The sequence below is a fragment of the Sinocyclocheilus grahami genome, unplaced genomic scaffold (genome assembly GCF_001515645.1).
Source record: "Sinocyclocheilus grahami isolate Dianchi unplaced genomic scaffold, SAMN03320097.WGS_v1.1 scaffold46.1, whole genome shotgun sequence".
Lineage (NCBI taxonomy): Eukaryota > Metazoa > Chordata > Actinopteri > Cypriniformes > Cyprinidae > Sinocyclocheilus > Sinocyclocheilus grahami.
In genome coordinates, this window is record NW_015505225.1 from 2,071,931 (window position 1) to 2,083,989 (window position 12,059).

Below are 12,059 nucleotides of genomic sequence, written 5' to 3' on the forward strand. Positions count from 1 at the left end.
AGTTTTCAGTGTCACATGATCTTTCAGAAATCACTCTAATGTGCTGATTTGCTGCTCAGGGAAAATAAATATTTTTATAATTGTTGAAAACAGTTGTGATGCTTAACATTTTTGTGGAAACTAGATTTTTTTTTTTTTTTGACGATTCGTTTTTTTATGATTCTTTGATGAACAGAAGGTTCAAAAGAACAGCATTTATTTGACATATAAATCGCTTGTAAAGACATTATTAATATCTTGAACTTTTGATCAGTTAAATGCAATTTATTAACTTCTTTAAACAAATCTTACCAATGCTACTTTTGTATCTATGCCATGTTTTGTGAGATTTGGCCTTCCACAAATTTCAAACAAACTTGTAAGTCTCAACACAGTTTTTTCCAAGTGATTTTGCAGGGCTGGCTTATCTTACTAATAAATCGAACAGCTTTTCTCCTCTGGGGGACTTGAGAAGCCTTTATAGGCCTTCTTTTCTCAAAAAACTCCCATACAACCATAGAGTCCAGAGAAAAGCTCTGGCACAACATCAAAGTTGAGCACGTGTCTCCTTCATCTCAGGGGGAGATCAGCACATGGAGCAGCGATGTGAGCGTAGTAATGAGATACAGCCCCCTTTCACTTATTGGTGTAAAACAAAGCCATAAAAAACTTGTGTAGACTTGGCACTCGTCGCGACTGCTTGGAGATAGAGTGAATGAAATAAAGCTGTGACATTGTGAGACATTTCAGCCAAACTGTAGCTGTAAAGGGTTTCCACACCTTTTCACCAATGCATTTCCATAAACTTTCTAGCTGTTTGTGATCAGACTTTTTTTGTAAAAAAAAAAAAAAAACTTATTTAACTAATTTCATAGAGATTGCACTCAAATGGAGCAGCTGATGCAATATTTTCAAGCTAACTGCAACTAGAAAACGTATATTCACAATAGAAGCTTCCATTTTATTACTTTTCCAGACCCAACTCGCTGTTATTCCCCAAAATTTTCCACAACCGTGGGAACATTGGCTGAACTTCATTTTATTTGATTCTATGGACAATAACATTTCACAAGAACTTATTTGAGACTAAATTGGAGGATATGCTGTTTTTCAGTCAGCTGCGGTTTGTTTCTTCTACAAAAGCTGTGTGTTGTTGGTCTTGTGGGCGGTTCCTGCATGACTGGTAAACATTTGCGACTGCGGGCCCATGTAAACTTTGAGACGGCCAACGGTCACAAAACAGAAACTGAGAGGGGTTTTTTTTTTTAGCAAGAGACGACACCAGATCTTGTAGACATTGTTTTATTTCAAGTGATATTCGACAAGCAATCATCAAATCAACATATAAAAACATCTGCACCATTTCTTGTCAAGCTTATGCCATGGCGCTTTAAAATAAATACTTCTCAAGAGGAAATAATACAGACATAATATGCCAAATTCAAACCAGACAAAAACAAAACGACCGAGCAAATGCCACAGAGGAGAAACATACAAAGGGTCCATAAAACGTCAACGTACAGCCCCCGAAACTCATCACCAAAAAAAGTGTTGTAGAAAAAATCTGAAGTACTTTGTAAAATACAGAATCTTAGCAAAAAATGTCTTTTGTTTTTTTCTTTATCCAGGTTTTCTTAAAATCCTTGCAAAATATTAGCTGGTATCGTAGCGAGATTAAATGTGAAGAAGAATGTGCTTTTGCATTTTTTTTATTAGTATTCACATATAATATATAATAAGTATCGACAAAGTCCTCCACTGGTCTGTATGGAGCAATGGCAGCCATATTGCACAAGGCTCATCTTCCTCAGGCACATGGAAGAACTCTCTTCTCGTTCACATGCTGCTCTAACAGGCAACCATGGCTACCAGCACCGCTCGAATATGACGCCCTCGCACTCAACACGCTTTCCGCGCGGCCGTTACGAGTGCCCGCACCTTTCTATTCATCATCTGCCAGAGTAAGACAGCGAACAGAAAGAACCAACTGAGCATGTGAGTCCAGAGTTCACATTCGAAACCACCCTCCGTTTATGACACAAATGGTTTGCTCACATTAATTTTTTTCACATATTAAAAAAATTTGGTTCCTTTCGCTCGTCTGTCCATCGCAACGCAACAAGCCCTCACACGCTGGTTAAGAATACAGGTTACAGTACCAAAAAAAAAACTGGTCCGCGTCGTAGATCCTCACAGACTGAATGTAAACAACCTCTCGCATGGCTCGCATGGCTTCAAAAACGTGTCGTTTTCCATCGTACAGTAATGAAAAAGCTTTAGCACCTCGGAATCGGTCCTAATGTTGACTTATCAAATACTACAATGCACCGAACAGGTCTCGAACCGCTAGAGCGAGTTAAGCTACATTTAGTTCACAGCCGTTGTTGTTAGTTTACGTAAAATGAGTTAAACCGGAAAAGGTTTCTTTTCAAGGACCGATGCGGGGCGAAAGCGTGTACACAAAAAGGTAAAAAGACGGTTAGTGTGTGTAGTTCGCCGAATGCCAGAGAGCACCGAAGAACATTCTCAAAGTGCAAAGCTTACGAATAGCCTGTCGCAGTCCACTTCCATCGTTTACTTGACATCTGTGAGAGAAATAACATAAATCGCGCTTTAAAAATAACATTTAAATTAAATGTTCTAGGCACTACTGAATGTCCAAAGGCGTTGCTGTAGATTGAGGAAGAGAGTGTTGGAAAGCAAATCCAAAAGTGATGACTTTGCGAAAACACTTCTACATGGGTCCCAGTTGAATAACCAGACAGACGAGCTCTGAGTCTTTCGGCAGAGTTTCTGACAGGAAAAAGGGTCCACAAAGACGTACGTCAAGACAAATCGTCACTCGCACAGCCTCAGGCCATGATTTTTTGCGGGATTTCTATGGAAGCTTTGAGGAAGATGGAGTTGTCGCGGATGTAGTTCCTCTTCTTGATCTCCTCGTGCGAGATGAACTTGGGGTAGCCGAAGCCCAGCGTGCTCTCGTCCAGCGAGTTTCGGCTGCTACACGGTTTCTGGAAGTTCTTCCAGTTGGGATCAGGGTTGAAGGTCTCCGTGATATGCTGAGGTTTGGACAGCGACGGGTCGCTCTGGTCCAAAATGGAGAAGGTGACCTTGTAGGAGAAGGGCCACTCCAGCAGGCTGTCATACTCGCCGGGCAGCACGCGGATGTAGATGGACAGATGCGAGCCTTCGCCGCTGCCGTTGCCGTTCACAAAGGCGGACACCTGGAGCTTGTAGCCATAGCGGTGCGTGTAAAAGGGCGGGCTGAAGAACTCGTGGTTGTTGCGCAGTTTGGCCTCCTGCAGCTTGCGCGAGTAGTCTGTGAGTTTCCAGATGAGAACGCCGTCGTGACTCACAGACAGCTCCTCCATTTCACGTCTCAGCTCCATGATTTCCTGCCGCTGCCGTCCCACCAGATTACACATCATGGTCAGGTGGGACTTTGTGCTCTCTTCCAGGTGTCGTCCAATTGCCATCTTTGGGCACTAGAAACCAGAGCACAGAAGCACAGTGTGAATTCACTTGCCGTTTTTTTATTTGCATGATGCTATTAGCTATAGACTTTGATTATCATATTTTATTTGACACAAATCAAGGTATCAATAATTCAATGTATCAGTGTGATAATTCAAAAAGTATACATGTTAATAAATATATATTTTTTAATGACAAATAAACAGACATATTTAAAACTATTTTTAAATCCACGTTAAAAAATGTACTGTAGGTAATTTAAGAATAAATAAATACAACATTTAAAACTTTACAAATTACTTTTTCTGTTTTTAAATAAACCATGTGTTTATTTGTCCATTTGAAGAGTGATTAATTACTTACTGCTATTATTTTTTTACCTACATTGTTAAATGTATTAATGAAAAATAAAAATGTAAATAAGTAAATAAATCACTTTTCAAATTGATAAACAGACATTTTTTTAAACTATTATTTACTTTCTGTCAAATAATAAAATGTAGCCAAATGTAACAAATAAATCGATAATATACTTTCTGATTATTAAATAAACCATTTTAAATATGTTTGCTTATTTGTCAATTTGAAAAGTGATTCATTAAATCTTTTACTGTTTTTATCATTTAAAAATTATTTTACGGTTGCATTTAACTACAGTTTTTAAAACATGAATTATATAAACAGTTGTACAATATTTGAAAAATATATATTTATTTTAAAAGTGATTTATTAATGATATTACTTTTACTTTTAAATCTTTCAATTTATTAGTTAAAAAAGTACAAATGTAAATAAATCAATGACGTTTTAATTATTTACGTTTTTAAACACAGTAAATTTAACAACGGTTTTAAATATTGATTTATTTGTTCATTTAAAAGTGACTTGTTCACAGTTTTATAAATTAATCATTTATTTTATTTTTAAGCAGCACTACTATTCCTCCATACTCTCGGGTCTATATATTGCAAGTAAAAACAGGAGACCGGAAACATGTCACAAAGTTGTTGACAGTGCTGCCTGCAAAATGCATAAAACTTATTTCCCCAAACTCCATTGATCTCAAAAACGAGCAAAGATGAAATCTCATAGCAGACATCCCATCCTTAAAAAGAGTCTTCTACTATAAGCTTCAAATACATTTTTACGGACACAGACACAGGAAAACTGCATCAGGCAGTTACAGCGCAGGACTCACTCTGTGTTTGCAGCCGGCCTCCTTGAAGGGGCAAAGGATCAGCGCGCTGCCACAGCTCTCCTTCACGTGGTTGGCCAGATCCTCACGTGCGATGTTCGGGGTGCCGCACTGATTAGGACACTGCACGGGAAAGCGAGGGCAGTGGTACTGGTGGTTCTGAGGGATGAAAGGCAACAGTCAGCATTGACGTGAATTTGTAGGTTGAGCTGTGATTTCTTGAGCAATAACAGCTTGAGCACTGAGGCGTGAGAACTAAAATATGCATGGATTCATGAAATCATCATGAGATCATCTATAAGAGTCGCTGTGCTCGTGTTCCTGTAGCTCAACTGCTGGAGCGTGACACTAGCAACGCCAAAGTCATGGGTTCAGTTCCCAGGAAACACGCACTGATAAATATTTAGGCTTTGGATTAAAGCGTAGGTCAAATATTAGTCATAAAGTATGAAATGACGCATCAAAAAGCATGAATCCTGAATCCTCCTCCATAAGAGGAAATTAAACCAGTTTTTGTTTCAACCTACGGGTGCCTACGGAGGCAGTATTTTAAGGTATCATATGTGTTTACAACATGAAGCATACTCAAAAGGGTAGGCCACTTAATTATGCCACATCCTAAGATCCCTCATTTCAACCAAATTGTAAAGCCATTGTATGTATCCACACAAATGCATTGTGCACATTATTACAAATTCATTCATAATAAACAAATTAATAATTACAAACAAAAATACACAGACTGTTGATTTGATACTAAAAAGCACAAATGAATTTAGTTCAGTGTTGAGGCTGCACGATTTTGGGGGAAAAAATATCGTTTTGGCAATTGCAAAACTTTTCTGATTAAAAATGTGATTGTGAAAATGTGATAAAAAAAAAAGCTGCATATTTGCTGTACTTGTTTGTAGGGCTGCACAATTTTGACCAGAATTTTGTGATTATATATCAATATGACTAAAATAATAATTAATATTAAAATAGTTTAGTAATAAATTAGTTTAATATTTTTGTTTAGTAACAATAAAATAAAATAATAATAATTATAATTATTATTTTATTGTTACTAAAAATAAACTAATTTATTACTAAACTATTGTAATATTTCACTGTAAAATATAAAAATATTTAAGAAAAACAATTTTACAGTAATTTTATTTTACAGTAAATCTATAAATGACAATACTAATGTTTATGGCTCTGTTAATTTCTGCATTTTCAAATTGTAAACCATTGCACTTTTAATTGATCAAAAATAAATAAATCAATAAATAAATAATAGTGGTTTATAAGCACTTCTTCTCATTACAAGTTTGCAAAGATGGTTGGCGCATGTTGCATTTCCCAATGCACATTATAAGTGAGTGATGCAAAGAGTGTATGCAGAGCAGAATTTACTGTGAACCAAGCTGCTCTGAGACACTGAAAACACCACATCATGAGCTGCTTGAGTGTAAATGAACACAGTGCCAAGCGTCACTCAGAAACACGCTCCATGTTTATATTTATTTAATAAAACTGCAACATTGAGATCTAATAATGGCACTGAGCCACATAGCGATCATGGTTTAATTTCAATTAATCTTGCAGTACCTATTCAGTGTAATTTAGAAAAATATTAGTATGCTATGCATTTAATGCTTAGTAGGCTATCGATCTGTTAGCTTAGCGATATGCTAACATCAGAATCCACCGAAATCAAGTCTAGTCTCCCTTCCTTCAGATTGGTATTTTATGAGGTTCCATGACAGATGTATACACTAGGCTCTGGAATAGGGAGCGTGTGCATTAGCCTGGCAGCTGAATCTCACAGCGTGCTCAGGATGTATACCTCTATGTGTGTGAACGCAGGTGTTATGAAAAGAAGCTAGGCCAGCCCAAGCTTTGGTTGGCACCAAACACAGAATCTACTATGAAAGCCAGCATTTATGTAGTCACAGGCCCGCTGCCATCCCACCCTGTGCAGCCTCAAAACCCCTTTAATTCACCACTGAGCGGCTACTGTTCCATTCACACCCGGCGCTGGAAGGGTGCGTAGAAAAATCATCAAACAAACACTATTTGCATCGATTTTTTTTTCTGTGGTACAGATGCAGGGCCACGGCTGAAGGCCGTCACAGTCTAAGTCAGAGCGCTGAATGATTTGGGTGTAGAGGTTTGCTGTGCCATGTCGCTCACCTGGATAGTGTCGTAGACAAACTCTTTGCCGCAGTACTTGCAGGGCTGCGTGCGTTTGGGGAGGGGCAGGATAGATCTATAACACACCATTACACCAAGGACACATTAATCAACGTTGTCTCCTCTCTTCAAACACACTCATATATTAACCACTCAAGGACAGGACAGAGGTCTGGATTTAAACGTTCACTTATTAACTCAGACACAGTATACGCCTGTGGCTTCTCCCACGCTAAAAGGGGATTGTATGTTGATATAATTACAGCAAACGTCACGTCATTCATAAGGATGGGTGTGAGTACTCGAGTACTCGGAAATGACAGCAATGATTGACCAAAAGGCATAATAATTGTGTAACTATGAGTTTTTCATAACATTTCACACTGAAAATGTTCAAATCAAAATGTTTAATTGCATAATTTTTTGTGATATCTTGTGATTCTGACAGACAATTTGAGTCAGTACTGACACTTGTCAACAATGTTCCAAAAACACATTTTTTTGCAGATTTTGGGATATCACACAGAAATTCTGCACAGAAACCAAAATGTAAATAACTACTACTACTACTACTACTATTAATAAGAATATTTCATTGAGGTAGATACATTTTCATCTGTACTTTAAAGGGATCATATGATGTGATTTAAATATTTCCTTTCTCTTTGGAGTGTTACAAGCTCTTGGTGCATAAAGATGATCTGTAAAGTTGCAAAGACTAAAGTCTTAAATCCAAAGAGATATTCTTTATAAAAGTTAAGAGTCAACCACGCCTACCTAAAACTGCTCGTTCTAACACGCCCCCACGTCTACGTCACGATGTGGGAAGATTTGCATAACGCCGCCCAAATGTATACAGAAAGATGAGTATCTGACAAATGATTTAAACGTTCACTTATTAACTCAGACACAGTATACGCCTGTGGCTTCTCCCACGCTAAAAGGGGATTGTCTGTTGATATAATTACAGCAAACGTCACGTCATTCATAAGGATGGGTGTGAGTACTCGAGTACTCGGAAATGACAGCAATGATTGACCAAAAGGCATAATAATTGTGTAACTGAGTTTTTCATAACATTTCACACTGAAAATGTTCAAATCAAAATGTTTAATTGCATAATTTTTTGTGATATCTTGTGATTCTGACAGACAATTTGAGTCAGTACTGACACTTGTCATCAATGTTCCAAAAACACATTTTTTAGCAGATTTTGGGATATCACACAGAAATTCTGCACAGAAACCAAAATGTAAATAACTACTACTACTACTACTACTATTAATAAGAATATTTCATTGAGGTAGATACATTTTCATCTGTACTTTAAAGGGATCATATGATGTGATTTAAATTTTTCCTTTCTCTTTGGAGTGTTACAAGCTCTTGGTGCATAAAGATGATCTGTAAAGTTGCAAAGACTAAAGTCTTAAATCCAAAGAGATATTCTTTATAAAAGTTAAGAGTCAACCACGCCTACCTAAAACTGCTCGTTCTAACACGCCCCCACGTCTACGTCACGATGTGGGAAGATTTGCATAATGCCGCCCAAATATATACAGAAAGATGAGTATCTGACAAACGTAATATGCTGAATCATAAAAGTTGAATTCATTTTTTGTGTGTGTGTGTGTGGAAACTATGATGCATTTTTTTCAGGAATCTTAGATAAATGCAAAGCTCAAAAGAACAGCATTTATATGAAATATAATCTTTTGTAACATTATAAATGTCTTTACTGTCACTTTTGATCAGTTTAATGCATCCTTTCTGAATAAAAGTATTAATTTCTTTAAAAATTAGAAATCGTACTACTGACCCCAAACGTTTGAACTATAGTTTTGACAGAGTAGGTGTACCCAATGAGACATGAGACGTGGGGTGATCCCAACCTTAAACAGGCAAAGACAGGTACTGAACAGCAGCCCTGCGGAGGTGGATGGGTAATCTGTGGGCAGCTGCCAGGTCTTTAAAATGACTGTTTGTGCAATAACTGTGTGTTCAGGCCTCATGAGCATCAGACGCTCCTGCGGCACTCCAGGCTTTCCAGGATGAGTAGAGTTATCCCACCGACTTCATGCAAATCACAGCTTCAACGGATTAGTGCGCTAAAGCTCTTTCCAACACAGAACAGGTTTAACTTTGTGCATGTGCTCTTACAGAAGCCTGTCAAACACACTGCAGGAGAAGATGACTCAGATGTTAGAAGAGTTTGAAAAAAGAACACTGTAATAGGGTTGAAATTTGGATAAATTGTACAATTATGTATGATTACATAAGTTGCGTTGTATTACTTGCAGACAATTTTAAGTCTCATCCCACCAGTTAAAAAAATAAATAAAAATCACATATTTAGAGTAGCTTTAAAATCACTGTTGTTAAACTGAAGGTATGCTCATCATCTGCGAAGCACTCGGAGGTTTCATAATCTCACTCTCTAGGGCAGCGCATGAGAAAAATGGCTCTTTAATGAACGCCGACACTTATGGCATTTTTCCCAGCTTAACCTGATTAATTAACTAAAGAGCAAGATGAAAAATTAGTCAATACTTTAATTAAAGATTTGGTGAAATTCCTTCTTTAATGTGGTGTGGTGCAGATTAGCTGAACCACAGAGTATAATTGCCTAACTGAAATATTTTGTGAGTAGGAGGAGGCTACTGTATTAATATTTAACACCTTCATGAAGAGATTAACCCTTTATCACTTTTAAACGCTTTTATAAACTCAACACATTTTTGCCATACTTCAGTGATTCTCAACCAGGTGTGAGTGCGTGTGTGTGTGTGTGTGTGTGCACACACATTTTGCTTCTGTTCTTTTCAGTTCAGGAAATTTATAAACACTTTATTTCTTAACTTTACACTAGTGCTGTCAAACGATTAATCGCATCCAAAGTAAAAGTTTTTGTTTACATAATATATAAGTGTGTATATTGTGTATATTTATTATGTATATATAAATACACACACATGCATATGTATATTTAAAAAAAAAAAACGTGATTAATCGTTTGACAGCAGTACTTTACTTTTGATGTCCCATTATGTGCTATTTGCCATGTAAATTACTGTATTAATTAATGAATTAATTTAATTAATGAATTAAAATAATATTCATAATAATGCTAAATGTGATTCTGCGTGATTTCTGGTATAAAATTTGTTAAATATATGTATTATATTTTTTTAGATCTTTTAGATTTTTCTGTTAATTTCGGTTTCAGAAAACATTTTATGGACTTTATGGACATTTAGTTTTTTCCTTTATTAACATTTAATTTCCCATTATGTATCATTTGCCATGAAAATGATTATATTAATGGAAATTTAAATAAAATGAATAATAATGCTAAATTATTGTACATGATCTCTGGTATAAAATTAGTTAAATATATCTATACACACTTGTTTATATTTTTAGATCTGAATTTTTCTGTTCATTTCAGTTTCAGAAAACATTTTATGGACTTTATGAATATATCGTTTTTTTTAACTTTATTCACATTTAATTTCCCATTATGCACCATCTGCCATATAAATGATTACATTAATAATAATTTAAATAAAATGAATAATAATGCAAAATTATTCTACATGATTTCTGGTATAAAATTTGTTAAAAGGAATAAATTGGACCACTGTTGCGAGTTCAAGATGAAATGTCTTATTTAGATATTTTTGTTCCTATTCATATTTTCAGAAAAATTGTATGGATTTATGGAAATTTTATATTTTACTTTTTTGCACATGCCATGTAAATTACTATATTTATAGCAGTTTAAATAATATGAATAATAATTCTAAATAATTTAAAATGATTTCCAGCATAAACTAGGTTTATGCAAACAACTCAGGACTGTTTAGATATACTGTATACTTGTATTATTTATATATTTATAAATGTTCCGTTTAGTGGTGCAGAAAGACCACACTGCCGCATTAAAGCAACATCAAATAGATTCTGTCATATTCCAAACTAATCTATGTGTCATCTCTGTCTCTTTCTTCCTTCCTTCTTTTCGACACTCCCAGGGAAATGCGTGGCCTGTGGTAGTTCATTAGTGTGATTACTCGGGTGGTTTGAGAAGCGTGGACGAGGGCTGAGCGCCCGGGGCAGTCAGTGACTCCCAAACATAGCCTGCTATTGTTGACACATTAGCATTTCGTTCATTCTCGCAGAGCCACTCAAGAAAAGTTGTACTTGGCCCCTGTAACTCCACTGTACGCTACAGGGATGTGAATGGCTGTTGGGAGATTGATCTGTAATCTGGTCTACAGCAGAATGGATGAGAGATTAGTGCTGAGTGTATTATTACCTTGGCGTAATCCAGTGGGAGCTGGTCCTCCGGGCATTTGAAGACCCCCTCACTGCAAGCAGAAGAAAGGAAAGATGTATTTTCAACTTCAGTGAGCAGCACACAACAAATCAGATTCAAATAATTGATTCAGTTCAGGGTTGTTATAAACAGCAGATTCAGCGTAAAAGCATCTGAAAATAAATTACAGGAGGAAACAAGATTTTCTGAAGAAAGCATGAGTGGCGAGTCTAATCATCAAAGTAAAAAGTAATACCATTTTCTTAGAATACATGCGTGTACGCATTTATATAATCTTTCTTAAAAAAAGTGAAAAAAATTATATTTTTATCATCCCACGTGTGACCCAGTCATATCATAAAAAGGTCAAATTATCTGATATTTAAGAAACTTTTCTTTCCGTGATGTCATTTCTTACAATTTTATTGTTAACTAACACTAAAACTATCAAAATAATTAGTGCTGTCAAACGATTAATCTCGATGAATCACATCCAAAATAAAAGCTCTTGTTTACATAATATATGTGTGTGTATTGTGTATATTTATTATGTATATATAACTGTAAATACACTCATAAAGCATATATTTTGAAAACATTTACATGTATTTACATTTATATTACAAATAAATATATTTAATATATAAACAACATATCTTTCTTAAATATATACATGTATGTGTGTATTTATATAGACATAATAAATATACACCGTACACACACATACATTATGTAAACAAAAACTTTTATTTTGGATGCGATTAATCGTTTGACAGCACTAAAATAATGTTTTATTAATTTAAAGCTAAAAAATAAAATATTAGATCTAAAAACTTAAATATTAAAACTTTAATGGAAATTAGAAATGTTGCCTTTCTCAAACAATAAATAGAATAAAATAGAAAAATAGTTAAA

At 35.6% G+C, this 12,059-nt stretch overlaps 1 pseudogene; it reads right to left on the reverse strand.

Moving 5' to 3' along the window:
- Positions 1-1,274: 1,274 nt before the first annotated feature.
- LOC107582607 (TNF receptor-associated factor 4-like) overlaps positions 1,275-12,059 on the reverse strand; it is a 40,496-nt pseudogene continuing 29,711 nt past the window's right edge.